The sequence below is a fragment of the Engystomops pustulosus genome, chromosome 9 (assembly GCF_040894005.1).
Source record: "Engystomops pustulosus chromosome 9, aEngPut4.maternal, whole genome shotgun sequence".
Classification (NCBI taxonomy): Eukaryota; Metazoa; Chordata; class Amphibia; order Anura; family Leptodactylidae; genus Engystomops; species Engystomops pustulosus.
Genome location: NC_092419.1, coordinates 100,003,934 through 100,021,427, shown reverse-complemented (window position 1 = coordinate 100,021,427; position 17,494 = coordinate 100,003,934). Strand labels below are relative to the sequence as shown.

Genomic DNA, 17,494 nt, shown 5'->3' with positions numbered 1-17,494 from the left:
TCAATTCCGACTGCGGTTCCGTAAAAAAACAAATGGAAGTGTATCCCAATTTGGTAAAATTTTCAGACACAACATGACCATGCAAGTCAAAGGGTAAGTGAAAATAATTTTTGGCGGGCTGTTGCTAGGAGACCATCTGGAAATTGTACCGTCATATGACCTTTGTTTTGGTGGGTTAGAAGTCCTCCCGCTTTTTTAAACAGATGATTTAGAAATAGAAAGTTACAGACACACGGACAGAAAAGTGATGGAAATTAGACGCCATCACGTATCACAAGCATAGCCCTAATTACACAAATAAGTAATTAAGTCATAGAGTTGCGTTAAAATCTGGGACAGTCCCACTGAAGGTGTGAATACGGAACCCAATTGTCTTTTTGTCCATAGCAGCCAATCAGTCTTTAGCTTTCTTATAGTGCGCTTCAAATATCAAAACTGTGCTGTGACTCTCATGGCTCTGAGCAAAGAGTCATATTTTGGTTGAATGAGTCAGATTTAGAGGCTGCAAGGGGAGAGTCAATTCAGCTGCCCTTATATTCAGATCTATAGCACATAGAAAAATTCTTCTGGTGCCATTTTAAAGATGAGAATCTCATCTTTCAGATCACATCAGGTGAGCTACAGAACCAGATATACAAGCATTTACAGATATAGTTACATATCCAGTTTCTGCCTTTCAGGGCACTATACCACCCACACATCCTTTTGGACCAGTGGTTTAGCACCCCGAATCGCCCTGTATGAGGTTCTGCTTCTATCGGTGAAGCTAGAGTAGTACACCCTGGCTTCACTATGCATGTGCCATGGTTATAGTGAAACCAGGGTCTTATCCCGGCTTCACATAACGTAGTGAGAAGAGGCCGATGTATCTCATTGGACTTGCATCTAGGTAAGTACAAATGTTTTCTTACCTAGAGTAACTACAGTGATAGCAGCTGCTATGGGGCCCACAGTGTCAGGGGGTCCCCAGCATCTGGGGTATTTCATGTGAATATGCTGTATATGTGCTCTAAATGTATATGCATATGTCATGATTATATGCTGCATGTCTGTGAATATGGTGTGTATACACTGTTTGTATATTTTTAAAGGGGAAAGTGGGGCCCCGTTCAGAGGTTCTCTATGGGGCCCTGCCTCTCTTAGTTACGCCACTGCATGGGGCCTATGTAGAGACCTGATACAGGCTGATTCGGTACCCTAAACCACAGGTCTATATTTACCCGTAGTTGGTTTAGGGTCCCAAATCCGTGTGACCGGTCCTATATAACTGCCTGTATCTCCTGTTCTGTAGATCATAGAACATCGAGCCTGATCTGATCTAAAAGATGAGAATCTTATCTTTAATATGACCCCATGATTCAAAATACTTTAGAACCTCAGTGCTTGAGGTGACTTTCCCCTTGTAGCATGTACACTTGACTCATCTCTGGCAAAATATGACTCTTCTCTGCTCATTTTCATGCAACTTTGTAGGGGATATTTTTTATAGGTCATAGGGTGAGATTTCCCATAAGAGGGAATTCTAGAAAGGACATTTCATCCCCTGAGATGACTTGTGGTAAAACCTGGTGACGGGTTCCCTTTAAATCCCAATCTATAGCTTTCAAGCCCCTCCTTTGTTTTCTGTGTCCCTCTGACATTTTGCATCCTCGTCTTTATCACATATTCTCTTTGAAATGTCTTTACATTACGAAGAAGTCGCCACCAAGGAATTAACAAAATGTAAATGTGAAGTGTAAAGCTTCTAAATCAGATGCAAATATCGTACGACGGCTGCGAGGGATTTATTAGCGGCAAACGACTCAAAGTGCTGCTGCTTGTAGGGGAATAGACATGGAGGGGGTCACCCATAGATAGATAGATATATCTATCTATCACCTCCACAGACTGTAGCGGGGGTCCTAATAGCTTGGTCACACTTGATATTGGAAATCAACTCTAAAAAGTCAGTGCTGCAGTATAAAGCATGGAGAGAAGACATTGCACATTGTACATATACCTGCTTCATACAATGCAGAACACTCCAGATTCCCTACAAGTGGGATCTGATCTGTAACTTGAACCCGGCAGAGGAGATTCTCTACACTCTATGATTGCAATTACAGTCATTAGGATAATTGAAGTGGAACAATATCAGGAGGACTAAGCGTCCATTTACTGTGAGGCAGGGGCAGATTTCCCTGCGAGATGGGGCACAGACATAAATCCTGCACCAAACCGGAAAAAAATACATCTAATGTTGTGTTCCTAGAATAAGATTTTGGGCGGTGTCTAATGTTAATGTCGCAGGATGGCGCGACTAGAATCCAAGAACCTACCTGCGACCTTAGCATTACAATACAGTTACCCCAAACCTTACAACTATACAGGACAGCAGCTTTGTATGTGAATGGAGTAACGCAATACGTACTTGATGGCTTAGAGTGACCCTGCACCCAGAAATTAACATTTGACGAAACATTTTGGTGTGAATAGTCCTCACCTGGTTTCTTCTTTTCTGATCCGGGTGCCTCCAAAATGACCTTTGGTTAGTTGTTAGTCGTAGACGTAGGGTAATGGGTGTGTCTAAGACTAACAACCAACCTCCTTTAAGAAGTCAGGGGCCATTTTGGAGTTGGGGGCGTGTCTTTGACTTAAAGGGCGCTTCGTTGTACAAGTCAGCAGACATTTTGGCCTCGACCCAACTGGAAATGGGAACATCTCAGTAGAGGTGTCCCAGCTAGAACTGAGGGCACCAGGTAGCTTGACTATTTTTTGTGCCTCTTATAGTCGGATTTTATTTTTTTTGGTCGCTTACAGGTTCATTCTAACCCAATTTTCTGCAATCAGTCATAGGTGTAGGTAGGTTTGTCTCCATTATAAGAGATGCGTCTGATAATGTACTGTGTATACCCCTATTGGGGAATGGCTGATAACAGGGAATAATGGATGGTTTCCAGCTTCACAGCCGTGAGAGGGCGATGAATCCCAGATCTCATTAACTGCAGATCCTTCTCCCGTATTATGGAGGTTCTTCCTGACCTTCCTCCAGAGAATCCAGAGATGAGCAGAGCTCAAGTGCGTCTTAGGCACAAACCTTTCTCTTTCTTCCTCCTCCTCGGAATAAGAAGAGGTTCTCGTGGATTCCTTAATCCAGACACAATGGAGGCGCTACACAGTAACTGCGCCTGGATTATAGGGATATACGTCCTAGGCACAGGGGCGTAACTAGGAGAAGAAGGGCCCCATAGCAGACTTATGAATGGGGCCCCCCCGACCCCGCAAAAAATATACATATTTGTATACTCACACATTTATTATACACGCAGACATTTATGTTATATTTATACACTATTCACACAAGGGTAAGTACATGGCGGGAAGTAGAGATGCGACGTCCCTAGTCCTGTCATTCTACTGTCCCATACTTCTCTCCCGACGTTTCTTATCTGAGCTCCCGATTCATGCTGTATACTGTGGATGATGTGCACTGCTATATACATATAATGGTGTGCAATGTACAGCATAATATGTATAAATGGTGCACATCGTCTATTCATTAGTGTTTCAAGTAAGATGCCGGGGCCCCCTGACACTGCGGGCCCCATTGCGGCTGCTATGGCTGCTACTGATTTACTTAAAGGAAACCTATCACTTGTAGTGGCAGGTTTCTGGTGGAAATACCGGGCACCAGCTCAGGGTGAGCTGGTGTCGGAGCTTATTTTCGTTAGTGTTTTAAACCGCGGTATCGCGGTTTAAAACACTTTTTAAACTTTATAGCCGGCGCAGGCAGGTACGCGCTCGGCGCTTACCGTGCGCGCGGCTACATAGGAAGTGAATGAGAGCCGCGCGCATGGTAAGCGCCGAGCGCGTACCTGCCTGCGCCGGCTATAAAGTTTAAAACGAAACGAAAATAAGCTCCGGCACCAGCTCACCCTGAGCTGGTGCCCGGTATTTCCATCAGAAACCTGCCACTACGAGTGGTAGGTTTCCTTTAAGCCCCTGTTGGGCGCTTTCCTACCCATCAACACCTTGATGTGTGGTGTACTGTATTTCTTCCTCCTGCTGGTATTTCTTACACTCAAAGGAGAGAGGAGGAAGAGAAAAGAGCCAGGAGTGGCAAGCTTTCAGATGTACAGCTGGACAGTCATCTACATACAGGAGTTACAGACTCTACAACAGTAAAGTTGCAGAACTCGCCCATACCAGAGGGTGCCAATGTTTTCCTCATGGCTGAGAACAAATAGTAGTCAGGGAAATATTTACTGTAAATTGGCGCACAACAACCGTAATAGCACATCCCTTTACACCAATAAATTTGGAGACCTGATGGCTTGCTCTTACCCAGGTCAATCAACTGGTGGAGCAAGGTGTGGGCATGTGTTCCTGGCTTTGAAAACATACATTCAAGGCAAGAGCCTGTCAGCAGATTACTGACAAGCCTCCACGGAAATTTCTGAAGTCTAGGGAGAAAGCTACTACTAAAAGCGGTTTGGCTACATGTTAGGGATGACTTACACTGTTTATGGCACTAGTTATCAGTATCTATCTATCTATCTACACATCCTGAGGATAGGTGAGCAATTTAGTGGGAACAAGTATCTGCCAGCCCCTCTAGCAGCTGTTGTAAGAGACTGCAGTATTTGGGTGAGCTCTGAGGTCTCCTCGGGCGCAGACTGGTCCCCAGGTGGATCCACCAGTGGGCCCCTGAGCTTGGTGGCCCCCAGGCCCTATTTTATGGGTATATATTGCTGGCTCACAGAGGCTCCTAAGACCATAACAGTCCAAGGCAATGACTAGAGAGCAAGCTATGGTGTACGGCGGTGGGCCCTAGACAATCCAATCCGACACTGGGTCTTCTACACACATTCGTTCCAATGGGGCTTCTAGTTTTTAACCCAAAAATGGCTGCATGCCCTATCGTGCCATGTTTTCATCTAAATATGACAAACTCTGCTCTGCTACTCCTTTAAGACATAAATGTCTGTGTCTCTAAATGCCCTGGCACAAAGCAGCATGAGACAGACTGGTAGCACAGACCGGGGGGCGCTGAGGAGACGACGTGACTTGTGTCTTGTCCCCATCAGCTGATGGCACTGCAGATGCCCGCGCTCCACGTCGCAGACCCGCTGCCTTAAATCTTTATGTGTCTGTGACTAGGCTGCCACTTGGCAATGTGACAAGACAACAGGCGACTAGAGGGGGGGGAGATGAAATCACATTGTCATTTATCTCCAGCCGCACAAAATGAGACGTCCTGGAGATGTGAGAACCTCCACCGCAGCCTGAGATCATGGTGAGTGGGGGGCGCCGTGACATCAGTACCCGCAAGCTTTCAATTACATCCCTGGCATCACACACATGGTGCTCGCTTCATACCAGTGCTCTCCACCCTGCTGCCAAACTACAACGCCAAACATCCTCTGAGAGCTGCTCTTTGGCATGGTAGGAGTTGTAGTTTTGCTGGGCTTTATCCTCCAGTGATCGCTACCTTAAAGGGGTAATGCAATCACATAGAGGCATACGTGTAGTGCGGCCTCCCCTTCATCGTTGTATCCCTATAAGGTCACATGACTTGGAAAACTTTAAAGGCGATGCAGTGTAAATCATGGCGGCAAACCATTCATTCTCAGAATTGGCGAGATCATAAAGTAATATGACCAAACCTCATAACGTGGGAATGCCGCTTCCAAATAACAAAAGTGCACCTTACTGTGTCCATATGGCACTTTATTGGTCCCCTCTCCTGTTATGGTAGTAGTATACAAGTATAAGTAGTAATTTTACTGGATGTTGGCAGTTTTTCACCCACTGTCAGGTACTTAGCTAAAGTCTTGCACTAATTTGGCGACTTTTAGGGTGATGCCACACATGGCATTTTGAAACTGTTTTTGGTCCGTTTTTAAGCAGTCCGTTAAAAAACGTATGCGTTTTTTGAAAACTCATCCGTTTTTTGAACAGTTTTAATTAAGTTAATTGGTAAAACCTGTCAAAAACTGCTGCGTTTTTTAACGGACTGCTAAAACACGGACCAAAAACGGTTTCAAAACGCCATGTGTGGCATCACCCTTAAAGGGCCAGACCTGCTAACAAGCCGGTGCGTCGCCCTCATAGATGCAGTTTACTGTGTTTCTCTTTAAGGCCGGAGACGGTAACGGACCCTACGGCATCTTTACTGTCACTTAGAAATTGAGAAGTTTCATGAAAGATCGGAGACGGTTTGATAAGGAGGGGGGGGAGGGGATATAGGAGAAACCTATAGTTTTTCAGCTCTTGAGAGTTTTAATGGCCAATTAGGAGATATTTCAGATTGGATGGGAAATGTCATTGTTCCGCCACATAAGAACGACTTTATTTTGCTCAACTTTAATTATCCTCTGGGGTCTTATGTTCTGCGGCTTTAAGATGAAGAAGTGACATTTAAGGTATGTGGCCTTTATAATACGCTCAGTCCTTGGCATCTCCTGGGCTAATATTTGTACCCCTTTTCAGAATACTCCTGGTTGTACTCGGGGCCGGCGCAAGCACTGGGCATATCCGGGCAAGTGCCCGGGCCCAGGGCTGCTGGTGGGGCCGACATAAGGTTGTACATAAGGAATCCATGGGGGTGACAGGGCTGTATCTAATGAATCCATAGTGGGTGAGAGGGGCTTTATATAAAATCTCCATGAGGGGGCTGTTTGGGATGAACTATGGCATATTTTAGGGAACCAGAGACTCTTAGTTTTAGAATTTTTATGTTGCCTCATGTGTTCATTGCCAAGGGGCCAACAGAGACTCTGCCGCCCAGGGACCTACTGAAAGCTTGGGCCTACCCTTGTCATACTGTACTCTTAAAGCAAACCTGGGACCATATTTTACCCCATTAAATTACCACCCCCCCTAGAATTCTCTCTTTTATATGAAGTCTCACCTGTTTACCTATAGTAAAAATCTCCTCCAAAGTCAAGTGAAAATGAGTAGAGGAGTGTCATATTTTACATAAGATAAGTCAAGTTTAGAGGCTGCAGGGGGGGGGTGAGTAGTATTACTTTAGACGCCCTATCAGGGGCGTAACTACAGTGGAAGCAGCCATAGCAGCTGCTATGGGCCCCGCAGCGTCAGGGGGCCCCGTCATTCAACCTGACACTAAAGAATGGATGATGTGCAACATTATATACATATTATACTGTACAATGTGCTGCATAATATGTATGGGGCCCAGCCTCTCCTAGTTACTAATTTGGCGACTTTTAGGGTGATGCCACACATGGCATTTTGAAACTGTTTTTGGTCCGTTTTTAAGCAGTCCGTTAAAAAACGTATGCGTTTTTTGAAAACTCATCCGTTTTTTGAACAGTTTTAATTAAGTTAATTGGTAAAACCTGTCAAAAACTGCTGCGTTTTTTAACGGACTGCTAAAACACGGACCAAAAACGGTTTCAAAACGCCATGTGTGGCATCACCCTTAAAGGGCCAGACCTGCTAACAAGCCGGTGCGTCGCCCTCATAGATGCAGTTTACTGTGTTTCTCTTTAAGGCCGGAGACGGTAACGGACCCTACGGCATCTTTACTGTCACTTAGAAATTGAGAAGTTTCATGAAAGATCGGAGACGGTTTGATAAGGAGGGGGGGGAGGGGATATAGGAGAAACCTATAGCTTTTCAGCTCTTGAGAGTTTTAATGGCCAATTAGGAGATATTTCAGATTGGATGGGAAATGTCATTGTTCCGCCACATAAGAACGACTTTATTTTGCTCAACTTTAATTATCCTCTGGGGTCTTATGTTCTGCGGCTTTAAGATGAAGAAGTGACATTTAAGGTATGTGGCCTTTATAATACGCTCAGTCCTTGGCATCTCCTGGGCTAATATTTGTACCCCTTTTCAGAATACTCCTGGTTGTACTCGGGGCCGGCGCAAGCACTGGGCATATCCGGGCAAGTGCCCGGGCCCAGGGCTGCTGGTGGGGCCGACATAAGGTTGTACATAAGGAATCCATGGGGGTGACAGGGCTGTATCTAATGAATCCATAGTGGGTGAGAGGGGCTTTATATAAAATCTCCATGAGGGGGCTGTTTGGGATGAACTATGGCATATTTTAGGGAACCAGAGACTCTTAGTTTTAGAATTTTTATGTTGCCTCATGTGTTCATTGCCAAGGGGCCAACAGAGACTCTGCCGCCCAGGGACCTACTGAAAGCTTGGGCCTACCCTTGTCATACTGTACTCTTAAAGCAAACCTGGGACCATATTTTACCCCATTAAATTACCACCCCCCCTAGAATTCTCTCTTTTATATGAAGTCTCACCTGTTTACCTATAGTAAAAATCTCCTCCAAAGTCAAGTGAAAATGAGTAGAGGAGTGTCATATTTTACATAAGATAAGTCAAGTTTAGAGGCTGCAGGGGGGGGGTGAGTAGTATTACTTTAGACGCCCTATCAGGGGCGTAACTACAGTGGAAGCAGCCATAGCAGCTGCTATGGGCCCCGCAGCGTCAGGGGGCCCCGTCATTCAACCTGACACTAAAGAATGGATGATGTGCAACATTATATACATATTATACTGTACAATGTGCTGCATAATATGTATGGGGCCCAGCCTCTCCTAGTTACGCCCCTGCGCCCTATCTTCTTATCTATAGTATAGTACATGGTGTCATATTAAAGATGAAAATCTCATCTTTAAGATCACATCAACCTTGTGGTTCTGTGATCTACAGAACCGGATATACCGGTAGTAGATAAATGTTTCTGCAGCTAAAACCTCAAGTTCTCATCTTTTTTCTTATATGCCTGTGTCTAGTTATGTAGCCCACAGAACAGCAAGCCTTATGTGATTTAAAAGATGAGATTCTTAACTAAATGTTGCTAGGTGCTATAGAACCAAAGATAGAGACGTCTGATGTGATGCTCCTCCTATAACAACTAAACTTGACTCATCGCAGGTAAAATATGACTCTTCTCTGCTCATCGTCACATGACTTTGTAGGAGATTTTTTAAATAGGTAAACCGAAGAGATTTCACATAAGAGGGAATTGTAGAAAGGACATTTCTTCCCATTTGGTGACTAGGGTTAAATCCTTCTAAGCCTGAAGGCCCTGCTAGGGGTAAATACCTCCAACCGCTATCCTCACCATAATACAGAGATTCAGTGTTTTATTCAGCTATATGGATAGGTAGATTTCAGCTCTGAGGCCTCCAGAATTGTGAATGCAGCTCTGGCACATAAGATTGACCTCCGATCTGCAGATCATGCTTCATTACCTGTAGCCAATGTGTTGTCATATGTTCTGGAAGTGCAGCGCTGTGATTTATGATTTTATAGAAGTTTCTTCCGTTTACAAGCGGATGAGCAAGCGATGTGTGCGCCAACAATATTTACTACACCCTTCACATGGAAAAATTGCTTTTGGAATAGTATCCATGCTGTTATTTAAAGGTCATACTGTGGAAATTGCTTACTGTCCAGTATGTCAGAAGAGGAGGAGACCCTGAGCTATAGCACTAGATAAATATACTTTACATATATATCATACATATGTGACTCAGTACAGGATAAGTAATGTCATGTATGTACACAGTGACTGCACCAGCAGCAGAATAGTGAGTGCAGCTCTGGGGTATAATACAGGATGTAACTCAGGATCAGTACAGGATAAGTAATGTCATGTATGTACACAGTGACTGCACCAGCAGCAGAATAGTGAGTGCAGCTCTGGAGTATAATACAGGATGTAACTCAGGATCAGTACAGGATAAGTAATGTCATGTATGTACACAGTGACTGCACCAGCAGCAGAATAGTGAGTGCAGCTCTGGAGTATAATACAGGATGTAACTCAGGATCAGTACAGGATAAGTAATGTCATGTATGTACACAGTGACTGCACCAGCAGCAGAATAGTGAGTGCAGCTCTGGAGTATAATACAGGATGTAACTCAGGATCAGTACAGGATAAGTAATGTCATGTATGTACACAGTGACTGCACCAGCAGCAGAATAGTGAGTGCAGCTCTGGAGTATAATACAGGATGTAACTCAGGATCAGTACAGGATAAGTAATGTCGTGTATGTACACAGTGACTGCACCAGCAGCAGAATAGTGAGTGCAGCTCTGGGGTATAATACAGGATGTAACTCAGGATCAGTACAGGATAAGTAATGTCATGTAGGTACACAGTGACTGCACCAGCAGAATAGTGAGTGCAGCTCTGGGGTATAATACAGGATGTAACTCAGGATCAGTACAGGATAAGTAATGTCATGTATGTACACAGTGACTGCACCAGCAGCAGATAGTGAGTGCATCTCTGGAGCTCGTTACATCGTTAAGCTCTGTCTGTTGCTGTGAGAGGCTGTGTGCTGCTGCTGCTCTGAGCTCCAGGGAAAGCCACCTCCACCTGGGGCCTGCTCTCTCCCTTCCCAGGGAGGGGGTGGGTTTCCAGGCATGAGCCAGAGCGGCAAGCCCCAGGCTCCTGCTTCCCGGGCCAGGCCGGCGGGGGGCAGGGGTAGCCAGCTACCGGCCAGCGCTATGGAGGACTCAGGGGTGAGACGATCCACCAGGAGTCGTAGTAATACAGCTCCTACTCCCCCTGAGTCTAGTGTTAAGAGGCAAACCCAGAAGCTGGATGTCCATGATGGTGCGGGTGAGAGCGGTCCTTCCGGGGCTGGAGCCATGAAGCGGAGTGCTCACAGAGGTAAGGCTGACCATGCGGGGGGAGGCTGGGCGGTGCAGGGGCCCCGGGAGTCTTTGTCCACCTATGCCTCCCGGGTCCAGAGCCACCTCTGTGAGTACGAAGAGGCGACCAAGACCATCAGGAGGCTCCGGGAGGAGCTGCGATGTGCCCGCGCCAGGGCGAACACAGCGCCAAAGAAGCGCAAGATGGAAATTAATGGAGAAATTAACCACCTGAAGGCAGAGATTGCTAAACTTGATAAAAGAAAAACTTTCATATTAGATAATAGCGGCCCGTTTAAAGAAAAACTTGTTAATGATGACCGATTTGCTCAGATGGCTGATAACAGAGAGCAAAGGCTGAGGGGATTGCAGCCTGCGAGCCAGGTGGAGGAGGAGGATGATGATGATGATAACGAGCAGCAGTTCCCACCTGGCGGCCTGCAGGAAGATCAGCAGGCCTCGTGCAGTGGGCCCCCTGCAGGACAGTCAGCGGTAACACCTCGCTCGGGGGAGGACAGTGACACCGGCAGCCAGGGAGGGGCGCTCATGGCAGAGATCCGGCTGCTCGAGTCCCCAGTGCGCATGGAAAACTTTTCTTTTGGTGATGAACTCCCAGAGGAAGCCGCTGGGGGGAGCAGCCGGAGGAAGAGTAAGAAGACCAGGCCAAAGCAGCAAGAAGAGGTACGTTTCATCTTTACCCCCCTCCCTGTGCACCCCCCCGGGCAAAGCGCAGGGTCAGCTCACTGTGCAAGCCCTGCTACCCAAACCCCCCCGAGTTCTGCTGTGGACCCGGTGCAAAGGTGCAGGGAGATTACAGGTGTGACATCTGATGTGGCGATGGGCTCCGTCTCTGTTTGTGGTAACAGTGGGGGAGCAGGGGAGGCATCGGCCGCAAGGCCGGACAGTCAGGGCGGCTCGGATGTGGCGATACGATCAAAATCCAGTGCTGTGGTGCGTCCCCCAGTGGGAGGGGGGGATAGCCCGGCACTGGTGGCAGCTTCCGGTGCCTCGGCGCCTCTTCATGCTGTTGCTGCTGATCACCCAGTTGAGAGGCGGGGGCAGTGTGGAGGGGTCGCTGAGGCTGAGGGCTCCGGACCTCCCAGACAAAAAGTGTTATTCTGTGTCGGTGTTGGAGATAATGCACATTCTGTGGAGACTGAAAATCAGCGGCGCCTCACACCGGCTAAAGAGCAGCGGCGAATGTTACCAAGTCCCAGAAAAAGCAAAATAACATCTGCTACCGATGATGCGGAGGGCACAAGTGCGACAAGAGTTGTGGTCCCCTTTGGGCGATGCTCTGCGAGGAGACCCCCGTCCCTTGTGCCCGAAGATGCGGAGGTGGTCATGTCCCCTGATGTTGGTGCTGGTCCAGCCAGTGTGAATGGTGTCAGTAATGTTGTGGTGGCTGGTGTGAATGGTGTGAGTGATGCAGAACCGTTACCAGTTATGGGAGTGAGTGATGGAGTGACTGGTGGTGCGGGTGGCATGGAGGTGGGTAGTGTTAATGTGGTGGGTGCAGGGGTTGGTCCGGTTGCTCCCCCAGTGGCGGCCCCTATTAAGAGCTATGCCAGTGTCGCTGCTGGGGGAAGTAGGGTTCCATCATCCTCGTCTCTGGGCTCTGGGGACGGCTTTTTGCAACGGCGCCTCCTGCAGGCCTTACAGAAGGGAGAAAGGACGATCAATGTAGCGGGGCAGGAGGTTGATTTGTCGTTTTGGATAGAGAGGCACGGCCTGTCTGCCTTCCGAGAGCAAAGAGGCAGGGAGACACCATGGTCGCTCCCGACAACCGGGCCGGGTGCTAACCGTAGGAATGTGGTCCGTCTTCGGTGGCGTGGCAGTGATGTGTGTCCCCCTCGGGCACGGGTAGTTGAGCTGCTGCTGAAGATGGACTTCAAGGCGGCTGACATCTTTGCCTTGATCCATCCCTATGGTACATCTGAGTTTGATGTCAGCTTTGTTCGGCCAGAGGGGCTTGAGCTCTTCTGGTCCAACTATGAGCTGAGATACAACGAGCCCGAGTGGCGGGACTTTGCTGTGCAAGCAGTGTCCCGCCAGAGCGAAGTCAAGAAAGTGACCGTTCTTACCCGTAACGAATCACTATCTTGCTTTGACATCATGACCTGGATGAATCGTTATGGAGAGGTGCTAGGATTACCAGAAAAAAATCGTGACGAGTTTGGTATCTGGTCAGGGGCCTGGACCTTCATGGTGAAGTTGAGGCGTTCAGGTAACTCAGTCGCCCACATCCCTTCATCAGCCTTCCTGGGGAGGGATCGGATCCTGATCTTCTACCGGGGGCAGCCTAAGCTGTGTCACAGGTGCGGTGACCCCACACATTTCAGCGCAAACTGCACCGTGCAGAAGTGTGCGTTGTGTGGGGGTGTCGGCCATCTTGCCGCATCCTGTACAGGGCAGATTAGGTGTAACCTGTGTGGTGATCTCGGTCACCCGTACAGTCGTTGTCCTCTTTCCGTCGCTAATGCGGGCTCAGCCTCAGCGGATGAAAGCCATGAGGCTGAATCTGCTGGGGAGGGGACTAGCAGAGGCGGAGGAATGGAGGGGCCAGGGAAGAAAGACAGGAAAAAGACGCCTGCCCAGCTAAGGCGTCTAGAAAAGCGTCAACAGGAGAGAGAGCGGGGGGAGTCTCGGGCTGCTGGGACAACCTCTGGCGCTGTCCTGGAGACCACACCTGTCGCTGAGGCCCCAGGGGATGATGTACTGGATGAGGAGGTCAGGAGGATCGAGAGAGAGGAAGGTGCCACGTCCTCAGACTCCTCCCATTATGAGAGTATGGATGAGGATAATAGGGCGTGGCTAGAGGAAAAGCGTAAGCGTGGCGCCAAAAAGAAGAAAAAGGGTAAAAAGAAGGGAGGTGTAAGATCTTCTCCCTCCCTGACTAAGGTACCCAAGGAAGGTGCAACCGACCCCCCGCTGGTCGAACTTTCAAATCGATTCCTGGCCCTGGATAGAGCCTCTCCTGCCGATGGAGGGGCTGAGGGTGAAGGGCCAGAGGTGGCGGAGCCTGCAGGAGGTGCCGAGTCTCCCCCTGGGGAGTCAGGGTCCTCAGGAGGGGAGACTGGCCCAGAGTCTGGAGACGAGGATGAGGGGGCAGGTCCTGGATCTGCCCCTGAAGCATCAGAGGGGCGGGAGATGGACACCACAATATGTCTAAAAAGGGGGTGTTCATTTCCCGAGGGTGGTGGTAAGATGGGTAAAAAGAAAGCCGTCTAACTCAATCACTCATGATGGCGGCACCCACTCCGTTGACGCTGGTGTCCATTAATGTCGCCAGCATTAAGTCTGATGCGGCTAGATTTGCGGCCTTTGATTTTCTCGGCCGTGTTGAAGCCGACATTTTATTTTTGCAGGAGACCAGGCTGCCAGATTTGGCGGCCGTGTTTAAAGCTAAGAGGGAATGGAGACACGGGCCTTCCTATTGGTCTCTTGCGGCCGAGCCGTATAGCGGAGTGGCGGTCCTTTTTACCGTACCGGTAGAATGCAGACGAGTTATTGAGTTAGAAATGGGGAGGTGCCTGATCCTGGATGTCCTCATGAAGGGACAAGAACTTCGCCTAATTAACATCTATGGTCCCCAGTCCAAGTGGGACAGGAAGTGTCTCTTTATGAGGATCAAGCCCTACCTTTTTACAAGTCGGCAGGTGGTCTTTGGAGGGGACTTCAATGCTGTCACGAGGTCCCAGGATAGGGGAGGTTCCAGAGACAAGCTGACTTATGATAGCGTCGCTCTTAATAGCATAGCCAGTGAGGCTCGCCTGGTGGATGTCCACATCCGGCACACCCCAGGCCACGCGGGGTTCACCTATTATAGGGGTAGCTGCAGGTCTAGAATAGACAGGTTTTATTTAAAGGAGGAAGCCATCTCTTCAGCGGTGTCCGTTGTTGAGGTGGAGTTCTCCGACCACTGTTTAATTTTGTTTTCTCTGAATGTTACAGAGACCCCCCGGATGGGAAGAGGCTACTGGAAGCTCAATTCGTCTCTCCTGGAAGAAGCGGAGATCAGACAATCCTTTGAGGACTTTCTTCAGAGCCAGGTACCATTGCTGGGCCTTTGTAGCAGTAAGTCAGAGTGGTGGGAGATGCTCAAGAAAAGGGTGGCGAGATTCTTCCGCCAGCTCTCGAGCCTCAGGAGCCTGGACAGGTACCGCCTGTATCAGGGCCTGAGGAGGAAACTCGAGCATCTCGTCTCGACTGGAGGTAGTCGTGAGGACATCTCCAGAGTGAAATCCTTGCTGAAGAGGTGTCAGTATGATAGACACGCATCTTTGGTTTTTGAGAGGGATTACGGGAAATACCGCTCGCCCGACCCTTACAGAAACTGCAAGATGTCAGTGAATGGTAAAGTTGTCACGGGACTGGTTGACAGTACGGGATCCCTGAAAAGGTCCAGATCAGGGATTCTGGAGGTCGTCAGATTCTTCTACTCGCACCTCTTGGGCAGGAAGGATCTAGATCGGGATGTGATGTCGGCTTTCCTGGCTGAAACTGTCCCTGAGCCAGGAGTAGACCCCTCTCTTGATGTTTTGACCGAAGTGATCAGGGAAGAGGAAGTCAGCCGGGCGATTGAAGGGCTCGCCCTCAAGAAATCGCCAGGTCCGGATGGCTTAACATCTGAGTTTTATAAGACCTTTAAGGACGCCTTGGTTCCCCTCTTGACTGAGGTATTCAATGAGTGTCTTTCCTCGGGCGCTCTGCCGAAGTCAATGAGGAGGTCTGCTCTGATCATCCTGTCAAAGGGTAAGGACCGATCTCGTGTTGAGAACTGGCGTCCCATAGCGCTTCTCAATACGGACAGAAAGGTTTTGGCAAAGGTGCTGTTTAATCGGCTGGTGCAGTTTGCACCCCGGCTCCTTTCGGGGACCCAGCACTGCTCTGTTCCAGGCCGCAGTACATTTAGTGCTGTGCTTTGTGTCCGGGAGGCAGTGGAGCAGGGCAGGGCTGGTAACTGGAAGGGGTACTTGCTGTCCTTGGATCAGGCAAAAGCGTTTGATCGGGTTAACCACGAGTACCTCTGGTCTGTCCTTCTGAGGTATGGCCTGCCGGGCGGGTTTGTCAATTGGCTAAAGGTTTTGTACGCAGGGGCAGAGAGTTTCCCGCTTGTGAACGGTTGGATTGGCCGCTCTTTTGAGGTCGGGTCTGGTGTTCGCCAGGGTTGTCCTCTGAGCCCACTTTTATACGTGTTCGCGATTGACCCATTCCTTAGGAGGGTTGATCGTGGGCCGTTGGTGGGAGTCGGGATGGATCGGGCAGCACCGGAAGCCACTCTAAGGGTGGTAGCGTATGCCGATGATGTCACCGTTTTCGTGTCCTCGGGAGGGGAGGCGCAGTGGGTGATGTCAGAGGTTGACCACTACTCAGAGGCTTCTGGGTCCAAGATCAACCGGGATAAGTGTGAGAGTCTCTGGCTGGGAGAGGGGGATCCGGGCTTTGATCTCCCGGACACTCTTCCAGGGCCCCAGGACTCTGCCAAAGTTCTCGGCATCGAATTTGGCCAGGGGGATTACCCCATGCAAAACTGGGACGGCAGGCTTAAGATCGCCGCTCAGAGGGTGGACCAGTGGAAGGGTTGGTCTTTGACCCTCAGAGAAAGGGTTCACCTGATTAAAACTTACCTGCTCCCGTTGTTGATTTATCTGGGCAGTGTGTGCATGTTGCCAGAGCCCCTCTGGACTCGGGTCTACAGTCTGTTCTTCCAGCTGTTATGGGGGAATAGGCTGAACCTTATCAAGAGGGAGGTTACTTACCGCACGAGGAGACAAGGAGGGTTGTGTATGGTCAACCCTGTGGTGTTCCTAGTGAATACCTTTCTTAAGATCAATGTTGCAAACCTCTGGAAAGAGAGGGCTCCTCCGTGGGTATACTCCTGCAGGGGATGGTTTCGGCCTTTCTTCCAGGAATGGGAGACAGGAGGACAAGTGAAGGATCTTCGCACACCGCATGGGCATCTTCCGGCTTACGCTACCCCGGTTCTGAAGGTGATTCGCCGGTGGGGTCTGGGAATGTGGGAGATCAGGACCTTGTCGAGGAAAATCCTTGACAAAAGGGTTCTGTTGACCCATTTCCAGAAGCCTCTGGCCCTCAGGGATTGCCCAAGTCGGGATCTTGGGGTGGGTTTGAGTTTATTGAATTCCATCAGGATCCCCTTGAAGTTTTGGGACGTGACTTGGCGCTGCTTCCATGGAAAGCTGTGTGTGAGGGACAATCTGAAGTGTAGGAGCTCTGAGGAAAGGGGTTGTCCCCGGGAGGAGTGCGGTGGCCTGCTGGAGAGCATGGACCACTTCCTGCTTCAGTGCCCCTTTAACACAGAGGTGTACAACCGGGTGGGCGCTTCCATCCATTGGCCCGGGTTGGCCGGTCTCTCCTATGCGGAGTGGGCCTATGGAGCATTCAGAGGCCTGGGTGGCCGGGACCGCTGCACGTTATTCCTAGTCAGTCTAGTGGTCAGGTACCACACGTGGAACGCACGGTGTTTAGTATCGACGCAGCGTAAAATCCTCCCGCTGGATGAGGTGGTTAGGAACATTCTGGGTGACCTGGTGAAGGTGCGCTCTCTGGAGTATGAGAGGCTGGGCACGGGGAGGGCCTCTCTCCTTTGGAGGGGGTTCTCCTTTAGTGTCCCTTAGTCTGTCATCTCCTCTCCTGGTGTTGGGCTGATGCTGCACAGTAGATTTTTGTTTTGTATCTGAGCAAGAAGTGATGTAGGGCTTGCAGGTGCCAAACCTGGGCTTTATGTGGTTTGTATTTATGTTGTTCAGGTTTTATTTGTATTCTGTTTTCTTTATGTTATGTTGTATAAATTGTATATATTGTATATATTGTATATAATGGGGTTTG

General features: G+C 49.0%; 1 protein-coding gene across 5 annotated transcripts in view; it reads left to right on the top strand.

The window, feature by feature from the left end:
* KCNT1 (potassium sodium-activated channel subfamily T member 1) overlaps positions 1 to 17,494 on the top strand; it is a 131,536-nt gene that overhangs the window by 22,820 nt on the left and 91,222 nt on the right. Inside the window, exon 1 of one of the 5 annotated variants that reach the window (XM_072124645.1) lies at positions 5,260 to 5,275. The exons of the other annotated variants lie outside the window; for them this stretch is intronic. The gene's annotated coding sequence lies outside the window, so the exon portion shown is untranslated. Of the gene's footprint in view, positions 1 to 5,259; positions 5,276 to 17,494 lie in introns of those variants that run through there. 5 annotated transcript variants of the gene reach the window in all.